Source organism: Camarhynchus parvulus, chromosome 7 (genome assembly GCF_901933205.1).
Source record: "Camarhynchus parvulus chromosome 7, STF_HiC, whole genome shotgun sequence".
Taxonomy (NCBI): Eukaryota; Metazoa; Chordata; class Aves; order Passeriformes; family Thraupidae; genus Camarhynchus; species Camarhynchus parvulus.
The window spans coordinates 16,013,592-16,035,029 of record NC_044577.1 but is presented as its reverse complement, the minus strand read 5'-3'; the positions used below and the strand labels follow the sequence as shown (position 1 = coordinate 16,035,029).

General features: G+C 41.8%; 1 long non-coding RNA gene across 2 annotated transcripts in view; it reads right to left on the bottom strand.

Annotated features, from left to right (window-relative positions):
• The window catches only part of LOC115906039, a 60,283-nt gene extending 39,067 nt beyond the window's left edge, over positions 1-21,216 (bottom strand). For both annotated transcript variants that reach the window (XR_004060897.1, XR_004060898.1), the window contains exons 1-2: positions 20,921-21,216; positions 3,598-3,692 (exon numbers count right to left, since the gene is read on the bottom strand). This is a non-coding gene — a long non-coding RNA (uncharacterized LOC115906039). The remainder of the gene's footprint in view (positions 1-3,597; positions 3,693-20,920) is intronic.
• Between the last annotated feature and the right edge of the window lie 222 nt (positions 21,217-21,438).

Genomic DNA, 21,438 nt, shown 5'->3' with positions numbered 1-21,438 from the left:
CAGGTTAGATTTATTCCCTCAACTGCAAAGAAGTAAGAAAGAGCATGCTTGTTGCTGAGTCAAACATGGAGCTGAGAGTCTCCAAGGGGAAGCCTTTGGCCAACATGCTGTGCCTCTTTTTTCAGCCTCAGTTACTGGCTTCATGATATAAGAATTTGGAAGCTGAGGCTGTTGCAGGATGCTCCCCAGCCTCAGCTGCAGGCCTGCCTGAGCACTGCTGCCCACCTTGCTCCGTGGGTGTCTCTCTTTACTGAATCCTTTCTCTGGTGGACAGGCAGTACATCATTCTGGGAATCACAGAAAAGCCTTTACAAGAGAACCCACCCTGAGTTATGTGACTGACATAACACCTAAAAAATAAAAAAAAGGATTTTATTTTATATAGGGCTGTTCTTTCACGGACACATAACAGCCAAAAACTACCATCTATCCATATGAATGCCCAAATAAGAATTATTTATATATGATTGGCTAAATTTCACCAAGAGAACAAACCTATCGGTCAGTTTATATTTTTCTGGGAATCCAAAAGTCATATTTTTCTAGAAATCCAAAAAACTATAGCAATCTTTTTTTTTTTGCTATTTTTATAAACTACCTGTCCCAAATACAGTTGTTATGTTAGTCACTGAATTTAAATGATGAATTTCCTTCTTTTAAGGCTAAGAGGAAAAGATCACTAAGTTTCTTATCAGGAGATAGTGATAGACTTTGCAAAAATGCATGGCATCTTGAAAGTTTTGTCTCATATCACCATTTATATTCCTGAGAAATAGACATGTCTCACATTCTCTAGCAGTGTTTTGTGACATTTGGATTTACAATGCTCAAGTTTAAGTCTCTAGCCCTTTGCAGTCTGTCAAAAACAGCTTCTCTGTCCATTTATTTTTGTCTTCTGTGCTCTGTCTAAATATCTTTTGTAAATTTATACTTGACAACCCTCGTATTTCAGCAGCTGGCTTTGTTTCACAATCTACCTTGCTTGCTCTGTTGCATTAGCTGAAACAACAAATTTAATCCATGATGTCAATAGTAAATTATAGCGAAGATATAATATATGCCTGACATCACTAAGGTCAAGGCCATGGTGAAAATGTTGCAAATAGATCCAAAGGGTCTCCTCATTGTGGTAGGTGCTTGCTGCACATTTAATATTACGAGAAACAGATCAGTGCTGCACACTGCATTATGTTAGCCTTCTAGTTATAGCTTGCATAAAACTCCAGCTAATGTGAGAGTGCTCCCTCAACACGAAAAGGGATTCCAGAGAAGTTTGCTATGTCATTATATTTAATATTTTCTAACTGATAAATAATTAAAACAAGAATTACTTTACTGAAAAGATTCATTTAGAGCGCACATTTTCCATTACTCTAACTGTTTGAAGGGGTTGGGGGAAACATTTATTGCATACCTTACCTAAACTACCTTGCCATTAGAGTATCTAAATTACCTCAGTGAATTCTGAGCACAGAAGTGGTTGATGAATTGCTTTTTGCATAAATGCACTTTCCCTTTGCTAGAATCTAATTCTGTGTATAAACATACACACACATACGCACACACACAGAGAATAAAGCAACTACTGAACTCTCTCAAGAAGAAAATTGAAGCCTGGAATTTTCTCTGTGCAATGAAGTTTTTTGAAACGTTGCTTGTATTATAACATCCTTGGACTCTCTGAGGACTAGCCAAAAATGGACTCTTCTACAATGGCTAAAGAACAGTTAATGAATCATTTTCTCCTGTGTGAAAGTGCTCATTGCTGTTAATTTGTCCATTTTTTATAGCCAGAGCTTTCTTAAAGTAAAAATTAACTTTCAGCTTAAAAGTCCATTTATTGTCCAAGGGGAAAAAAATTGTGCCAAGTGAACCATAAACAAATTCAGTGTATGGCAGACTATAGAGATTTCCATTCCATTGAACTCTATTATTTGTTTTATCTGGCATAAAGAGCATCAACAACCCAAGGACTTTCAATCTGCAATTCATGCCTTCAACTTGGCTCTAAAGTATTTTCATTCCTAAACAAAAGGAAGGACCAAATTTACAAAGGTGCAGCCTATACCAGAGCACAGGTATGGCACTTGGCTTTACCGATGCCCTGGCTGGATGTATGTGATTTAATAGCTTCCTCCTCAGAAAATTGGTTACTCTTTGTTCCTGCTGTCTCTAATGCTGAATGGAGGAATGTGCGTGGTAACTTTTGGCTTCCATTTCAGCTTAGTTTTAAGAATGTGAGTAGCTCCATGAGCTGCAGAAACATGCAGGGGAAAATAGTTGAATCAACATCTTTACATACAAATCCATACTTTTAAAAATAACCACCTCTGCAGGAGCTTTGATCTTCATGTACCTTTGTCTATGTCCTTTATTCCTTCATTCAAATCTATGCCAGATCAGGGTGACCAACAGTAATTATCATTTATCTTGTCACTGTATTTTGTGTTCTACATGCAATGGTTAATGGGTTTAGGTCAGTTCTTGTGGGCCAGGAGTCAACACCACCTCTGGCCCACTGTAGTGTCAGTTGGTTAAAGCAGCCAAGAAATTGAATGACCAACCACATGATAACCCTTTCCTGAGGTTGTCTGGCAAGCTTAAGTGAGGCAGGATGACCAAATGGAATTACTGAATCTTAAGCTTCTGGTCTTTGGGCTGGTCCTTTTGGAAGGGCAGTTTTCATTATTGATAATGTAATGGTCAACTGCCATGAAAATAATTGCTTTATATCCATAAGTAATAATGAAAACTCCAAAACCTGTGATAGTCTCTTGTGTGCAAACGAAAAATAGAAAATGGAGCCAGTGACTCAGTATGGGCTGCTTTAATGACTATTTAATCTCTCCCATAAAAGAAGTTTAAATAATGCTGTTACGTGCTGATACTCTTAGCACTTGCTTTGGTGCATGATATATGGCCAGTGTCTGCTCCAAGAATCAACAAATGTGCATTATTCCATTAGCAGTTAGCTGTTTTCTACAAAGCTTTACAATCTATTAGTTATTTATGTTAATGTACTAGTGCCTTATTTTACGTATTTGTAATATTTTCTTTCCTCTGCCACGAAAAGAATTAAAAGTTTAGGTATTGCAGATCAGTTCAGTTTACACACATTTACAAAATGTTGTTTATAGAAACAGTTTCATAGATAATCCTTTCTATGCTTGGGACTGCTGTTATAACTTACGTGAAACTCTTACTGAGATCAAAACAAGACTGAGGCTTTTCTAATACTCTGCTCCTTCTTTCCTTCTGCTTTTCAGGAAGGGGGAGAATCTCAAGGTGTATGAACAGAAATGCCACGTTTTCCCCAGTAAAATCTGGGAGAAGTGTAGGACAACGAAGAACAACAAAAGGCTGAAGAAGGTTTCAGTAGGAGGAAGAACTGACAGGGCAGAGCGTAGTGGAGCTCCAGAGGGTTTCTAAAAGCGTATCTATCCAACAAAAATGTAGCCAGTATCACAGGCTACCCAGGAATTTATTCCTGTGCCTGTGTTATGCAGCGGGGGATCCTACATCTTGGACACAAGTGAGTTACTTCTGGCTGATGGTCTTTCCTTGATTTCCATGGCACATGGCCTTTACAGCACTTACCAACTCTGAACGTTGTCAGTGTCGCGGCTGCAGGACAGACTTCTGAAATTCCTCTTTGGAAGATGTCTCTGTCACACTCAGCATCTCAGCTCTGCCTGTACAAGAGATTTAGCACCATGATGTCACTCTGGGCTAAGTGCAAGCAAAGGCACTGGGTTAGCGTGATGCTTTTAGTTCTGGCTGCTGACTGTATGAGGTCAATCCTGGAGCATCTCTATCCAGCACTGCAATTTAAAAGCACGCGTGTGGGGTGTTAAGAGTTTCATATTTCAGGGTGCAAATTATCAAATTATCTGTTGATTCCTTATGTGTGACTTCAATTTGTATTTTTAGCCATGCTTATGTCCTCTAATCACACATTATCAATGCTTTTGAGTAAATCCACTCATTCAACTCAATGACCTATGCTACCACATCACCTCAGCCAAGGCTCGAGTTCATTAGCATGTGCTGTCTCCTTGGTGGCCTGCGTGAAGTGAGTGGCCTGTTGATGCAGTTCCTAGATATCTTAGTGCTGCATTTTCAGATGTTTTTAGTTGCATTTCTGCCTGTGCTAGTGAACATGTCCCTGAACACAATGACAGTGAAAAAATATTTTAATAAAAATGTTAATACACTGTTTCAGACACAAATCTACTTTAGAGGAGTTTCAAAACCTTTTGATTAGCTGAAAACCACACCTGACTTCCCTTTTTGTGTCCCCATAATGTGACTCAGCTTAAGCCACATTGGTTCCTAAATCCCCGTGTAAAACAATGAAGGATGTGCTGCGTATGAGAATCCCTTATTGACTAAAGTCTGCATCCACACTGACAGCTCACTTTGCACAGCCCTCCTAACAGACATGAGAGGCAAACAGGTTTCAGCTCTGCTGAGATGACATCAGTTCATCTCAGTGACAGAGACCTGGGCTTAGTTTCCCATGCTCCAAACACTCACAGAAAGCACCTGTGAATCACATTCATGTCTTCCAACTAATTTTCATTTACTTGCTTTATCAGAGATTTCTTTCTTGACATTTATGAAAGCATTTCTCAGTTGTAGAGAAATCCTTTTCTCCCCAAGAACATTTCCAAGGCTCTGGATTATTTAGGGTTTAGTTCAGTTGCATGTAAGAATTTAAAGGTTAATTTATCTAAATTAAAAACAAACAAATGAAAACAAACAACCCCCCTCCAAAAACCAACAAAAAAACCCCAAACAAACAAATGAACAAAAAATGCCAAAAATTCCCCAAATAGAGCTTGTAAATTATGTCTAAGCTTCAGCTGACATCAACTTCTCAGTCTGCCTTTGATGTTTTCTGCATGATCAGAAGGGAGAAATCTAATCCAAAAGCCAACAGTTTAAAATGACCCATCTTATTCTACATATTCATCTACATGTTCATCTTTACTGAAGAAAACGAATGCCTACATGGCTGTAATAATGCTGCTTCTACCGTTTTAGCTAAATAGGAACATGTCTGTCCGTCCTGCCATAGCACCCCCACACCACCGCACTTGCAGTGGGTTCACTCCAAAGGTGTGTTGCAGTGAGAGCAGGTGCAGGAGCAGAGGAAGACTTTTCAGCTGGGAAAGCAGTGTGTGCAAGGGTAATGCTTTTCAGAAGAACTTGTATTAGGACCCAGAATGCCCATGGCTTTTCTCATGCCAAGCAAGCCAAGGCTCATACTTTTGGTTCCTGAACAAGTGCTACAAATACACAACTGCCCCAATGACACATGCTGCAGCCTCCTCCTAGACCTTCCACTCTCTCCAAATGGCAGGCTTCCTGAATTAAAATATAAATAAATCCTTCTATAAAAGGCCAAGAAAAGGAGAGTTCTGTTTTCTGCAGAAAACCCAGATGATTTAAAAATAAATATAGGGGAAATATATAGCAACCAAGAGTAAATGTTATTTCTCTTCGAACTTGTAAAACTCAAAAAATCAAATGGTCTTAAAATGTCCTCTCTGTCTCTGGTCTTCCAGAGCTTACTTCATCCAGCAAGCTTACTCAGAGTTCAGAATGTTGACAGAAATAAGTTACAAATAATTTTATAAGGAAAAAACCAGGAGCAATTTTTGTCTTGTTTGCAGGAATGTGTATCTTCCTAGGCCTTGAAGAACACTGCTTTGGATTTCTTATATAGCAGGTAACATCTTTGGGGAAATGAAGAAGCAAATTAAAGTGCTCTTTATGGCTGCTGAATCACCCTGAAAGCACATATTAATTATTATGAACATGTTATTCCTACAGATGTATGTGCTACCATCATAAATTATCATTTGTATCACAGCAGCTCCTTAGGCCACATCTGAGAGAGGAAAGCCAGGGTCTGTCTGGAGTGTGCACCCACTGGTGGGAGTGCCTCCTCCAGCCATCTCAGAGCCTCCTGCAGGTAAAACGCAGATGTGCTTGGATTTTCTGATCCCAGCTTATCCCTCATCCTCCCACAGAAAGGACACTGAAGGGTATGGCTCTGACAGCCCTGAGCATCCCAAAGCTGCCTCAGGCTTCCCAGGCGCCTGCTCCCAGCATGTACCATCAGCTGCCTGAAAAACACACTTGTGACCTGGACCCTTGTTCTGGGAACCACAAAAACCAAGAGCAGTTTTCCAAGTTCCTGCATCAGTGCTTTACAGCCTTATGCACTAGATGCTTGACAGATGAAGATCAGAGATCCACCCTCAAGAATGTACAAGAGTCCAACTGAAGGAACAAATAAATTGAACTTCAGAAAAAATCTGTTATTTTTAAAACTGGCTTAATACTTGGGAAGTTAGCAAAGCCATGTGAAGAAATTCTGGCAAAAAAACCCAGTAAAAATACTGTTTTGTACTATTACTTATCTAGACAAAGTGAAATAGAAATTGCAAAATGCACAACCAAATGCTGAAAGTTTTGATCTTGCTCAGGCATAAATGGGTAGATTGTTTTCCATCATTGGGGATTTTCTGATTAGATAATTTGTTCATGCTTCTTGGTCAAATTGAGACATTTTCAAGGGAGAGTTTCAATGGCTCCTTTGTCAGGAAAAGTTTCTTAGCTTTGTTCTGCAGTTGAAAATGTGGATAAAAGAGAATAGGCAGATAAAAGAGAACAGGTCCAGCCTAGCAGACGAGTCACAGACTCAAAACAGGTGAGACCTGCCTGGGAAGTGGCCAACGCACTCAAACAGTTCATACCATGACCTGCAGAACCAGGGATCACGTTTACCATCTGTTGATTCATTTATTTGTTCCTTTTGATTTTTTTTTTGCTAGTTTCTCCTTTCTACTAACATTTTACCAACATTGTTTTTTTTAACCCCCACAAAGGTTCTTGCTCTCCTTCAAGTCATTCCCCTCACCTCCAAAAGCAAGGAATTGCATGTGCTCAGTGCTGGGGTGCCACGCCAGCTCCTGTATATTCAAACCTGTGTTTTGTGAGCTCTCTCTAGTGCAGCTCACAAAGACAAAGCAAGCCTCCAACCCTACTGAAAATTGCAGCATATTTTTGTAGCAGCTAGAAATTAGTATTTGCCCTCCCTTCCCTGCTGAAGTTTCACTTACAGAACACCTCAGAAATTCAAGACCCAACTTATAGCATGTACAAGACTTTATGAAAAAACCCAAACAACCAAACCCTGTAAAGAGACCTTACATTTCGTTCATCTTAGCATTTGTGTCTGCTCTGCTGGCAGAGAGCTCTAATTGCCAGGGCCACAATAAGCTGTGCTCTTATCTGTGATTAATAGACATGATCTTTCCAGAATGATAAATGCAGGTAGGTAAAGTCTCTGTGACTATATCTATGCTACATCATAGATTATCAAAACCCCTACAATGTGGACATGATAATAAGTATCCATGGTGTCTAAAAGTGCTGCCTAAGAGTTCCTAATGTCTAAATTCAATTTTTATGATTTTTATGTGGCTTTGTGGGGGAATATCCTCCACACCATTGCAAATCAGTTTCCTAGCTTTTGTTCAGCTCTCTTCTGGGGATTTGCCCCACATTCCTCTTTGAGATTCCCTTTAAACAGGAAGAGGGATCAGTGACCTGCACAACAGGCCAGTGAGGACCTACAGAAGTGTGCACCATCCCCAGTGTGGCTCTTTTGAGGGCAAAAGGGCAGGAATGGATCTTACTCACAGAAACCAGCAACCCTCTCTTGCCTGTTTGCCATGGTGGCACCACAGCTACAGTCCCTCAAGAGAAGTGATGAAAGACTCATGCCCTTTATTTCTGATAGCAGTGTTTCAGAAGCCTGAGGGCCTCTGACAGCTGCTAAGAGATGAAATACCATCATTATTATATCTCATGCCATCCAGTCATCAGGGCAGTCATGGTGGTTGCAAATGATAACCAGCACGATTAGAACTACCCATTAAAGAGATTGAGAAACTGCAAATGCTGTGGTATGTGAGATGCACAGCACCACACTACTGTGCAGACAGAAACATCTGCAGTAGAGATGGGACATTTAGAAATGTGCTACAAGTTTTTCAGACACTCTCGCAGCCCAAGCCTCAGGCCCCACACTGCGAGCAGAAGGCTCCACCATGCTTCGTCATACACAGAAGCACTGCTCTGTTGTCATGCAATGGTGTAGATTTTCGTTGATAGCAGGTTCATGGCATTTGGCAGTAACCATTGTGGAGCTTTTTTTCCCATTTTTTTGGTGTTATGGGTTATTTTTCCAGAGGAATACCCAGTGGTGCTGAGATGTCGGCTCTGGTATTTCCTCAGACCACCATGTGATGATGGGAAAGGAGCAGCGTAGCTCCTCTCTGTTTGCGTGGAGCCAATGACCAAGGAGGAGGTTTTGGCTTGCATACAGCTCTCTGAGGCAAGCTTGGAGATAAGGAGGTTTTGATACTCAGATCCTGAGAAGTAGTTTTTTTTCTGTGTAAATATTATGTAGCAGGCTAAGAATTAACCATGGTGGAGAAACTTGTATGAGGTTTGTATTTGCTTTTTTACCTCAAGTTTGTGATAGACTTTCTGTCAGAGAAGTATTGGCCAGAAAAGGTGTTCAGTAAAGGCTGCTTATTAAATATCTCTTAAATTTCTTCCTCTTAGAAATGTTCAGCTCTAAAACTACTGATAGTTTTTCTTGCAGCTGCTTAAGAGAGAAGCAGACTACCCAGAACTCAGGACTGTGTTAGCTGAAAGCTCCAGCTAAGCTACAGTGAGCCTGCTTGTACTGCAGGCAAGCCTGATTTGCCCAGCTGCACCAAACTTCTGTTTTGGTGTTCCTGACAACCATCACCCTTCTGGGGAGAGCTGACAGTTTTGTTCTGTGCCCTCGCAGCCTTATAACCCACCAAAGCATCTTTTCCACAGAGGCAACTCCGTTTTACCAAAGTACTTCACCCAGCAGACCCAAATTGGGAATCTACAAAAACAAGAAGCAAAAGATGGTCTGACAAAGGTTGTCCCTCAGAAAAACATTTGAGCCCATGACTGGCTATGTCTACTTTGTAAGTGTCTTAATGCCTTTTTTTACATCAGGCTTTATCTGTCTAATTGCTAAGTTTCCTCCAAGACTATGAGTTGCTACAGGTATCTACTTCCATTTCTGCATATCAACAACTTTTAATCTTCTAATGAATACCAACAAAATATGGGAAAGCTCATCTCCTAAATACTGATGCTAATGATCAAGATGATAATGTTCAAAGACATTTAATGAGCACATTTATTCCCGCAAAGCACATAAGCCATGGTATCCTGGGTGCAGAGATAGGATATATAAACAGGTTTTTTTTTAACATGAATGAAGAGTCTTCTTCTATTTCTAAATAACAAAAGATACAACGAGTGAGAAGAGAAATTATCAACAACTTGACAATTTGGTGGGCAGAAGTACTGTCAGAGAAGCAACAGGGGGAGGAATCAAAAATATGAAAGAAATTTTGAAACAGCTGCAGGAAAATGCCCACTCAGAAGCCACATGGGCATTTTTGGATGCCATATGCTTAGAAGACCAACATAATTAGTTTTTTATCACCTTGAGGAAATTCTAATAGGACAGGTGTAGAAGATATTTCAGGAGAAGCAATATCTTTTAGACTGGTCACCTGATTAAACGAAGTTAAGCACATGTTTAAGGGACTTGTTGCCTTGGGATCTTAATTATTACGGACAATTTCCATGTGTGTGTTTGCTTTAACATTGTCTCCTGCTGGAGAACAGCTGGCTGCAAATGGGCTGGCAAGGTAAACAGAAACAGGCCTGCAATGCCCAGCAACTCAGACAAGTCTCATCACCAGCACAAATCCGTTGCCAAGCTGACAAGCATGAAACATCTCGGAAGGATCCACATTTCATAGCTTTGTGCCTCGTGGACTGTGTCACAGGCAAGCAGCAAACATTCAGGGCACAGTGACACAGTATTAGTGCATGTCAAACATTGAGGAAAGAACATAGATCCTTACCAATTCATTTTTGTTCTGAAACACACAGGTTAATTTGGTGTTTGCAAATGGACCCATGCTCTGTTCATCTACAGCACAATTGTCTGGCTGTCCGTTAGCAAACCTCAACAGCATATTATTTTTGAGTTAATTGCTAATTTTTCAACTCAAAGACTGATCCAAGTGATTCACACGTTGACAGACCTACTGCTCTGTCTACATGCCTAAATTTTAAATGACTGTTTGAGGTGAATCTCGTTAAACAAATACAAACAGAGCTATGTCAAGAAAAGGCTGCATAGAGCTGAGTAATTCCATAGTTTGAACAGTGAGAAGATGTACAGAAAGAGATGAAAACAGATGTACTAGGGGAAGGTTATCTATAATACTGAGTAGTGGAATAGATACTGGCAACAGAAAGCAAATATCTAATGATGGTGCCAAGGTTTTGAGCCTGACAAGATAAGAGAGTTGTGATGACTGAGGAGACAAATGGGATGTGATGGAGAAAATTAAGAAAAAAAACCACCATACTTTTCTTTTGGAGAATGATAGTATAATATAGTCATCTAGAACAAACAGCAGAGAAAGGAGCAGGGGCAAGGGTGCTGGATAAGGCAAAAAGACAAAACCCAGGCTTTGAGGGGTAGTTGGAAAAGAAGAAACTGATACATGCGTGTGGAAATACAATTAAAAAAACCTCCCAGAATCACAAGAACCACGATGGGGTAAAAGGGATCAGGAGATTGCAGGTACCTCACATTTCCCTTATCTATCTACTCATGGGCTGACCGGAGTGTGTATTAAAGTACACAGCTTAGGAGCTTCTCCCCTTGTCCTCACTGATAATGAGATACGGGTAAGTGAAGGAAGCCTGTTAAAAACGGCCTCAGACAGGTACTCAACAGATGAAATGCAGCAAAAATAAAAGTTAAAATATCACCCTTTGAGGAGTGGCTCAACCTATGAATTGCATGAACTGCCTGGTGGTCCTGTCCATGCTTCTTCCATGGATGTCATACCTGGGAGGCACTATCCTTGCAGCCTTCCACTTCACAGGCAGCAGGACACCTCTGACTGCATGAGTCTGGTCTCAAAAGCCATAAAGTTGCAATACACTGGCCTACTTTGCTGTCAGGACTGAACTATGAAGTGGAAAAATTTGAAATTATGTTCAAAGAGCAGAAATAGTGTTTTTGACCACCAGGGTTCACAGCATCTATATTGCAGTAATGAGACAAGTATAATTTTATGGTTTTCCTGTCTCATATTCCACAGAGACTTAATACTTCCCAGCTTCACTTAGTACCTACATGGAGAGAATACATATCTACAAAGCATTCTTGAAATCACAAAATTCATCATGAAAATATTAAGTATGCATTTTTTGGAGCAGTGAATGGCACTGCAGCAACCATGCACTCACAGACCTCTCGGTGACTGCAGGACTGCGCTGTGTAAGTAGCAATTATGTTGCTACAGCTCCTGAATGGCACCATTTTGTTGTTAAAGTGAACAAAGGATGCCTACGAGGCAGTGAAATGTAAGGTGCTGAGAGGAAAGTTTTCTGTGGCGTGCTGGGGGAATGTGGGCAGCAAGGCTAACATGACAGGACTTGATGAATGATGTTACACGAGGAGAGGCTGGGCCAGATGTGTGCATGCAGTGAACGTCTGTCCTCGGTGAGCCGGGTAACTCACTGGGAGTGAGTGAAGAAAAGCTCCTTTCTGTGACAGGATTTCATCCCCCTCTTTTGTCAGGACCTTTCATTTAGAAATGCTACTCTTGTAGCATGGTGGCCATGGGCTACACTGTGTTGACCCATTTTGACAGGAGGGTAACACAGTGGAACAGCTTCATCAGCAGACAGGAGTGACTTGGGCTCCCTCCAAACCAAACCTCAGGAACCAAGCTTGCTGATGATGAAATAATCATCACCTCAATTGTCAACAATTAGCCCAAGCAAATTTGACTCTAGCTACACGCTGTAAACTCAGTACTAGGAATTAAAAAATGTTGCACAGTTAGAAGTGTCTTGATTGATCTTTTAGTCTTGAATCTAAAGACAAAAAAAAGTTTTATTACATTTGGGGAATTAAAAAATATTTATATAAAATTCTGATAAATAAATTACTTGAGCGGAGTATTTTGCCCACCTCTGGTTAGCACTGCCATATCTGAAATCTTTTCTAAACAGGTAATATTTAGTTCCACAACACAACTATCATCCTACTCTGCTGACTATTTGGATGTATTGTTGACAGCAGTGCGTGGGGAGGAGTAAGGTTAAAATGGTAACCAGGTAGAACTTAGTTCTCACAGCACTTCTAACACCAATCACCAAAAAAAGAAATTAAAGAAGTTAATAAAGTCTTCTCTGAGTAGAGATTTCCTTTACACTGTAGTTTTTCCATCTTTGCAAATGAAATGTACAGAAACACGTGCCAATTGTAAGGTCTTTTTTGTGTAGTTTTGCACTGAAATCTCCTGTGTTGTAATCTTCCTGTACTGAGAAATTTTTTATTTTTAATGTTACATGCCATCTCCAGCACTGTGGGACAAAATATCTCATGAAGAAAGATGTTAGAGGTAGGTGGGCTCAGCACCATTGTAATGTAACACTGCAGCCCACAGTGGTAAAATATAAATGTTAGAGGTGGCAATGTAAAATATAGACGTCTGTGGCTTTATACGAAAGCAAAGTGTGTGGAAAAATTGCAAAGCATTCTGCAGCTTGCTGGTGATTGGATCTCTGGAAAAACAGCATTTTTTTTACAGCTAAACATGATATAAAGTGTCTGATTGCATGTTTTCCAGGTTTTTTTTTCCTCTTGACTTACAAAACTTCAAGCAGATTAACAATAAAATCAATTAATGTAAACTTTATGTGACTCTTCATTGGCTGTCAAGGACAACTGGGATAATGGACCCACCAGATAAAGAAGCATGTTCCCCTCCTGAACCCATTTTTTATCTCGGTGTATTACAGTGAGTTGTCTTTTCAGTGGATGTTTGATGAGAAATCATGTTTTTCCGAGCCCTTTTTAGGACAGACAAAAATGAATTGGTCCCTTTTTAATGACCTACATCAGGCAATTTATCTAAACATGGTAACATAGTCATACATAAAAGTTGGGGCAATTCCTTCTCTTAAACCATGTAGTGATTAACTTTACTTGTGTATCTATTTCAACATGCTAGAAATGTCAATCATGGGACTTACTTAAAAGTGTTCTAACAGCTCCCTTTTCCAGGCAATTATATTTAAGAAACCTTAAATTTTGTTGTACCTAATCAAAAGAGGAAGTTGCTTTAACAGTATATGAAAATAGTTTGGATACATTAAAATCACATATAAGCACAAAATTGAAACAAAATCTCTTATCAGGACAGTATTTTATTACAAAATACTCATAAGCAGCTTTGTATTTTAGTATTCTTATGTGGGCATTTAAATGTCAGCAGTTTTCTTTCTGTATTCTTGCTTTTCTCTGGGTCACTGGCAGAGTAACAGCTGAGATTTGTATTTCTTTTTCAACTACCATGCTGTTAAAGGCTCTTGCAGATACACCCTTGATTTCCAATTTATTACCTGATACCAACTGTTATAAACTGGTACTTGCACATACAAAGGACGGGAAATATGGGGCAGTACCAGAAAAAAAAAAGAATCCTTGAAGCCCTTTTAGTGCTTGAAACAGTGAAATAATAAAAACAGTGAACTAGTATGTCAATCTTACTATTTCAGCTACAACACAATCCAAGGCTTGTATCTCCCCCACCCTTTGATGGGAACCAGTGGCCAGCCATGTGTAGCCACACTGTGTTCACTGGGCTTGCAGAGCTAAGTGCAGCACCAGGCTTTCTGCTGGCTCTGCTCATGCTGAAAAGTGACTTTCCTACTGCAGTCACCTGAAGAACCTGCATATTTAAGTCACCAAATCAGAATCTGGCATTTGGCATACAGTCCTACTATTTCCCACGGAGTGAGTAATGATCTACAATGCCCAATAAAACACAGCTATTCTGGAGTGAATGTTATGATTGTCACAAGGTCCAGATACACTCTATCAGAGAGCAAGGGCAGCATTAGGTGTTCACAGGCTGCAGGAGTTTAAGGTACCTTGTGTTAGCACCTGTTTGCATTACTCCAGGAGGAGCTTGTGTGCACTGAGTCAGAGCATCCAGCTCCAGAGGGGGTCTGCCAGCCCTGGGGTTCAGTCCTCCTCTCACACATGTCCCACCCCAGAACTGGGAAAGCCAGAACTCTTCCAAACTGGTATTTTCTCATTCTGGCTGGCAAAACTGGCCAAGCAAAGCGCTAAGGTCTGTACTGGCCCTCCTTAGAGGGACATGGCAATGTGCAGCCCCTGGTGTCCTGGCAATCTCTGAGCAGTGAGCTCATTAAGGCTCAGTCCATACTCTTCCTGGCCCTCTTTTGTATTGGTATAACAGCCATCTGATGGGAATGGGAATGAAGTAAAACTAGCAAACTTCTGATAGTTTTGAAAATGACAGTGTCACTGTCACTGAATGGATGATGCTGGAAAATGGTGTGGAACTTTAGAAATGCCCAGTCATCTACCCACTGATCAGACACACCATCAGCATTCATACATAATAAGGTAAAAATGCTCTTCTGGAAATGCCTAAGTATGTTGGCCTTTGGCCTTTGACAAATACTGTAGGCTGGTTTTTATTTTTTTTTCAACTCAGAAGTAAATAATGCATATTTTATAACCATCAAAAAAATTCTCTGCTTTCCCTCTTCAGATCACCATAAGAATAAGTGACACAGACAACAATTGTCCAAATAAGTAGACTGACTGATGTTTTTAACATTGATATTCTTCCCCCATTTGGAAATCATAGAGAAGAAACAGCAGCTATGCAACTTCAAAGAACTTTCTAGCACTGGATGTCATTAGAGATACTACAGCTGTTCTTCCTTACTCTGATGGCTCTGGCTCTCAGATGCAGCACATTCTAAACAACAGTGAGCAGGGAATGGATGATAGTTTACTCACTTAAAGCTTTGGTGTAAGTACATACCAGGAGGTATATATACCAATCTATACCAGAAGGTTTGTGCCTTCTGATTTGATTTCAAAATTCTGCTGACCCTGCTTACAGCTAAACCATGGGAGCCTGGAGCTGACCAAGATGCTTTACTGGTTAATGGACTGAATGTGTAAACCATGAGGGAGGGGTGGATGTGTGCTTTTGGGTGCTGTGAAGAACCCTGAGCAAGGCAGAACTTCCGGGTGGTAGAGGGACTCCAGGCAGTGTGAGAGGATCCATCCTAAGTCTTTGGTCTTGGGACCAAAGGCATTTCAGGAGGAGTTATTCAGCTTGTCTGCTACAGGAACAGACACAAGAAGATGAGACTTTACTGTGAGAGCACCCATGGCATCATGACTTTGGTTTCATTTCTGTGTTACACTCTCAGGTACCCTGGTGTAACTGGCTGTATGGTTTGTATAGAAAAAAACTCCCCAGACAAAAATGAAAAAAAAAATACTACTGGTCTTAGCATCACTCATACTATTATAAGGCCAAAACAGGTATCTGTCACTCAGTAACTTATTTTGTTGTTCATGCTAATCATCAAAATTTTAATGTATCAGTCCTTCCCATAGCATTCCACATCACCCTGCACTGCTTTCACAGAATCAGAGGGTATTCTGAATTGAAGAGACCCACCAAGATCATTGTGCCCAGCTACTGATATGGGCCATAAGCCAGATCCTTCTGCTTATTCCCCATCTCACCTCCCTCACAGGGCACACCACGTACGTGCTGATTCAGCAAAATACACAATGCTACCAAGGGAGCAGAGTGACAAGAACGAGATGTCCTGGTACTGAACTGGGACATTCCTTCTGCCTGGGAATGCTCAAGCCCTGGTAAGTTTGCATTTCCTCTGCATATGGATGGACTCCCCCAGTGGGATGAGCAGGTTAGCCAGTTATTTGTGTTACCATTGGGCTTGCCATTAATAGTTAATATTGTCTGCCACTGAATGCATTGTTATCAGGCCTCTAAGGTATCACATTTGATGGGCACAAATTCACACTTCTCGGAACTATTATTCCAAGCTTCCTGCCAGCTCCTTAGTTTACTCAGGCTTCTTATTTCCAAGGTTATTTTTGCAGCAACAAAGGCTGAAATGTAAGATCTGATTCTCTGCCAGAGAGAACTGTGCCCTGGCTGCCTGTGCTGGGGCACACGGGGCATTCCACGGGCTCCTGAAAGCCGAGGCCACCCCAGCAGGGACTCCCCAGCTCTGATTACAAGCCTGCACCCAGCCAGTCACACTAATGTGTCTCTCCTTCAGGACCACAGTAAAGCACTTCGACCAGCCTGAAAGCCATGGATTTCCCTACCCAGCTTTTCATTATGAAAATCTGTAATTTCATTTTCAGTTTGCTGATGTAGCCAGGTGGGTGTGGGGCTTCCTCTTTACTCGGCTCCATGACCTGCCCTCCACTGTACTACCATACCTCCGTGTTTGGTATCTGCAGGCAGCAACTGGCAAATGAAAATCACCCAGCAGCTGATAATGCTTTATTAAAGTGTGTAAATATAAGGCCAAAGACACAAAAGATCATGAGCCACAAACTGAAGGGAAGGTGGGAAACTAAACAGGAGACAAATGCATTGCTCTGTACTTCCAAGTCAGGAAATAAGGACATTCTTTCAAAACAGCAGAAAATGAGTATGGAAAAATACCTACAACCAGAAAAATGTGAAACTAGTATTATCAGGATTATATTTAATGGAATGGACTCTATCTGGTATATATTAAAACAGTCCTAAGCAATACTACTGTAGTTAAAGACGGGTCAGGGTTTTCATTGCAAACACAAATGTCAGGGTGTATAGTTCAGCCTAAGCATGTGATAGAAGTGCTGTGTCTGGGTGTGGCTCCTCCTTCCCTACACAAGACTATCCAAACCAGCTATGTTGTTTCTACTTAGAACAACAAACACAAAGAAAGACTGGGGCTCCATCCAAATATGACCGATTTCCCTTTGACAAGAAAGAGGATTTAAAGCAGAGAGGGAATGTCAGAACAAGTTCTCGCTCTAAGAAGATTCACTGCTTGCAATGGATGAGGATTGACTCACTTCCATAATTATTTCCAACACGGAGTTCTGTCAGCATCTGGCACTGTTAGTGGGATATTACTGGAATATACACAGTGAAGAGTTTAGTCCAATGAGGATAGTAGCTCCCAAAAATGCTAGTGTGGCTTTCCACTTCAAGATATGCACAGTGCAGATTATGTTGAACAGTAGCAACCGATCATGTTTACACTTGGAGTTATTCCTCTACAATCATGTCTGGATCCTCCCTATTCCAGAAAAAAAAAAAGTGTGTTTGATGCTGTGCTTAAGTAATTTTCACTGTAAATTAAAATAACTGAGAGGAAGAAGTTTTATTCTTCAGTAAGTGAGTCCATACACAGCGTTCTTTAAATATCTTTTGCATTATAAAGTCATATCCTACCACAACCTAGCTCTGAATTGCAGATAATATTGTATTTATAAAGTGTACACTCTCAGGGGATAAGAAATATTGCTCAAAATGCCATCCAAATGTTGAAAATGTAATATTTACACTGGATAGGTGCCATCCTTGTCTGGCAGGCTAATGGATCAGAAAAAACTGTCTGTGAAAAGACAACTGTGGCAGTGGCAAGGAGTCCAGCAGTTTCTTTTTCCCTCCCTCTCCTTTTAGCAAAATTGTACTTCCTGGTGTTATGGTTTAAATCAGATTTTGTGAAGTCCATTATGATGCATCTGTTTAAAATATCAAGGGGAAGCACAATTCAATAACACTAAATATACAAAAGCGAGGGCTGTGAATTAATACCGTCCCTCCTGCTTAACTCCCTGCCTCTCGTGTTACAGCATCATTGACACACAGTTTCACATCTTCTAAAACGTGTCATGAACAGCAAATAGCCTGTTCTGCCTTTGAATGTCTTCCCATGCCCTTGCATCATCTACATCAGACCTGGTGGTCTTACATAGAATAATCCAATGTTGTTGATTTTAAGATAATATTTTAGTTGAGTTATGCTGTAGTTACAGGAAATCAAAATGTTATATACCTATTTGTCTTTTTGGCAGTTTATACTTTGTGTTGCCATTTATATTACCTGGAGAAAAGCCCCCCAGATAACCCATGCAAATCATTGGTAGAGGAGCTAATTTCTATTTCTTCTAAAGCCAATTTTAAATCTCCTCCATATGGCTGATAGAAAGTATTATGAGGCAGTTGATAAAAACGTGGCTCCAATGAAGTCAGTGAGTTCTGTGACTGACTTCAGGAGAGCCAAGACTTCATCCATTATCTCTTTCTGTAGCATAGGGTCCAGCTTTATTGCAGCAAAAAAAAAAAAAAGTAAAAATAAAAATCCATCAACAAAATACTGTAGCTATTAATCAAGCTAGAAAGATCTGGTTAATGTATTGCAAGGTAGGCCTCTGTTGGACGGTGCATGCCTTTAAATTCTGCAAGCATTTAAAGCAACCCTGCCAGAAAAGTGCCACATGTGCAGCCCCAGCCGCGGAGCCCAGATAATTTCCATCCTGCCTACTGCAAGTACTGCACTCTGCCGTGACTGGGCTTTCCTTCCTCACCCTCTGAGCCCCTTCTGACAGGCAGCCTGCAAACTTCCCTAGGCAGAGCTCCAGTGCTTGCTTGTGGCAGCTGGAATTGCAAGGCAGTGTCAGATACTGAACGGCCAGGGATGAAGCTGGATGGAAACAACAGGAGTTCCAGCCTTGTCTAGCGCACTGTCAGACATTTGCACATGGAACCTTTAATATGTCCATTTAAACAAGACATACAGTCTCCTGGTGCATCTTTATCTTTTGAATTTTACATCACATTGAGCTGATATAAAAATACCACCGTGGAAGTAATGTTGCATACTCAAAACCAGCCATCACAAACTAGAATGCTAAATTTAGGAAAAAAAGTTTCTCCTACCACTGAAACCCGGATGCTGCACACATAAGCATGTACCCCAATTCCTGTCCATAAACCCCAGGGAACAAATGGGATTCTTCATGTTGTGATATTGTACAAGTACTTGCTCAGGCAGAGAGCAGCACAAAATAGCAAACAGCTGATCAGCCAGATGACAGAGTTATGTTTTTAAGACCATATTTAAAAATAAAAGTGTTCTGCACACCATAGACTAAAGAGGGAATTCCCAGGAATGTTTCCAAAATCCAACAAACATTAGCATTGATCCTAGAAAATCTTTCAGTAAAGCAAACTAATTCCAAACCGCTTCATTTCACTTAAAAACTCTTCAAAGTTATGCAGGCATGCACACACCTTAGCCACATGTATGTGGAATTCTGTAGTGCTTTGCTGACTTTTTAATTCATCTAAGTTCAAAGCCTTGATCACAGTGCTGCTACACTTTCTGTTTGCATTTTTGCAGCCTTTACATTATAGTTGGTGAGAGAAGACTTAAAATTTAATTAGAGAGAAAAGTAAATAATTATTTAGCTTTCATTGAAAATGTGTGTGTTTCCATGCATGGTGTAGAGCTCAGATTTTTAAAAAATGCAGTAGACAATGTGACATGGTAATTTTCTTCTGCTTAAAAAGTACAACTTTCTGCAGGCACTAATAACTGCAGTCATTACTGTAAAATTATGGAAAATTTATATAAAAATCTGAGATGGAAGAAAAATAAGGGCTTTGCTCCTTTTCCAAATGTATTTTATTTCTGTAATTTGTCAGTAAATGTATAATGAATTACCAAGTAATACCCCCATTGTCTTAATCAGAGGTGATAAACATAAGGGTATACAAAACATTACAAGTTTTGAATCAGTGAGATAAATGTGCATTTTAAGGCTGTATGGTCTGCACATGCACCAAGCCAATTATGTGCAAACAGAAATAGCTATTTTTAGAAACTAGCCTTAATTCAAGGCAGCTGAGCTAAAGCAAGCACTGCTCTATACTATACCTACAACTTTCCCGTTCATTCAGATGTCCCAAAATAAATAACTATCGTTTCTGTTTTTTCTTTGTAACCCTGCCTTAATACACAGTGTAGAGATTTAAAGTGACTGAAATGCACAGAATTGTTAGACTAAAAACTACTAAAACTAACTTCATGGTTATTTTTTTCCCTCTTAATAACAACGAGGCTCGTTGTTGCTGCTCATATATCGTCTGTTTTCCAGCCAGCTTTCCCTTATGGATCCCTCACTGCCCGCTCCCTGCCGGGGCTGCTCCGGCTGCACTTCAGCGAGCACCAGCTCAGGCTCAAAGACAAGCCCGGCTCCGGCAGCGAGTCACTATTTTTCGTACAGTGGCCTTGAACATCAGCCTTGCCGCATGAGAAGCAGCTATCCTCCCCACCTGAACAAAACGAAACTTAAAATATCTTCTACCCACAATTTCCTTGTTTTATTACTATTTACTCCCCTCCCTCCTTCTTTCCCCCCTCCCTCTCTCTCCCCCCTCCCGAATGAAGTTTCGGGCGGCTCTGGCAAAAGCGATTCCATGTGACGGCAGCGCGGTCGCTTCCTTCCCGGCCAGCCACGGGCAAATCCCGACGGAGCGTCAGGGGACGGACATCCCGGGGGAGGAAGCGATGCCCTGAGGACCTGGCATCGCCGCCTCGCCCGCTTCCTCAATGCCCGCACCCCAGAAACCCCGCGCTGCCGGCCCCGAAGCAGCCGGGACACAAGCGTAGCCCCTTCCCACGGGCAAGGACGGCCGGCACGGCACGGGGGGAGCACGGCGAGCAGCGGCAGCCTGTCCCGTCCCGTCCCGTCCAGTCCCGCTGTGCCCGCCGCCCCGCCGCGGCCGTGTGCGGCGATGCTCGCCGCTCCCCGTCCCGGCCGTGCCTTTTCCCTGAGCAGCACCGACGGCGAAGAAAAGGCTGACCTTACCTGGCTCCTGTGGCGGCCCGGAGGCGCAGAGGGCGAGCAGCTCTCCCTGCAGCCTCGCCCGCCCCCGGCACGGGCCGCCCTGTCCCGGGCGTGGGGGAGCCGGGGCGGCGGCGCGGCCGAAGCCGTCGGGAGCCCGCTCAGCGCTGCCTGCCCCTCCAGGAGCCTTCCAGCCCAGATATACCCGTATTGTTTTCCTCGCACCATTTTTTTTTTTTTGATTTGCAAGAAGACGCCAAAATCCCCGTAAATGGCTCATTTCTGGGGCGGGGGGCGCTCCCGGCGGCCCGCGGGGGTCGCGGCGCGGAGCCCGGCGCATTCCCGCTCCCACAGCGCCGCCTGGCGGCGCGCCGCGCCCCGCGCCGCCGTCCCCGCGGCCCGCCGGGAACACGCGGGGATCGCCATAAACGAACCCCCCGTGACCCGTATGCAGTTCAAGTGCAATCTTTCTTTTTTCTTTCTTCTCCGCTCCCCCCTCCCCACCTTTTCTTTTACCTCCTGGATCCTCTTTCAAGCCCACT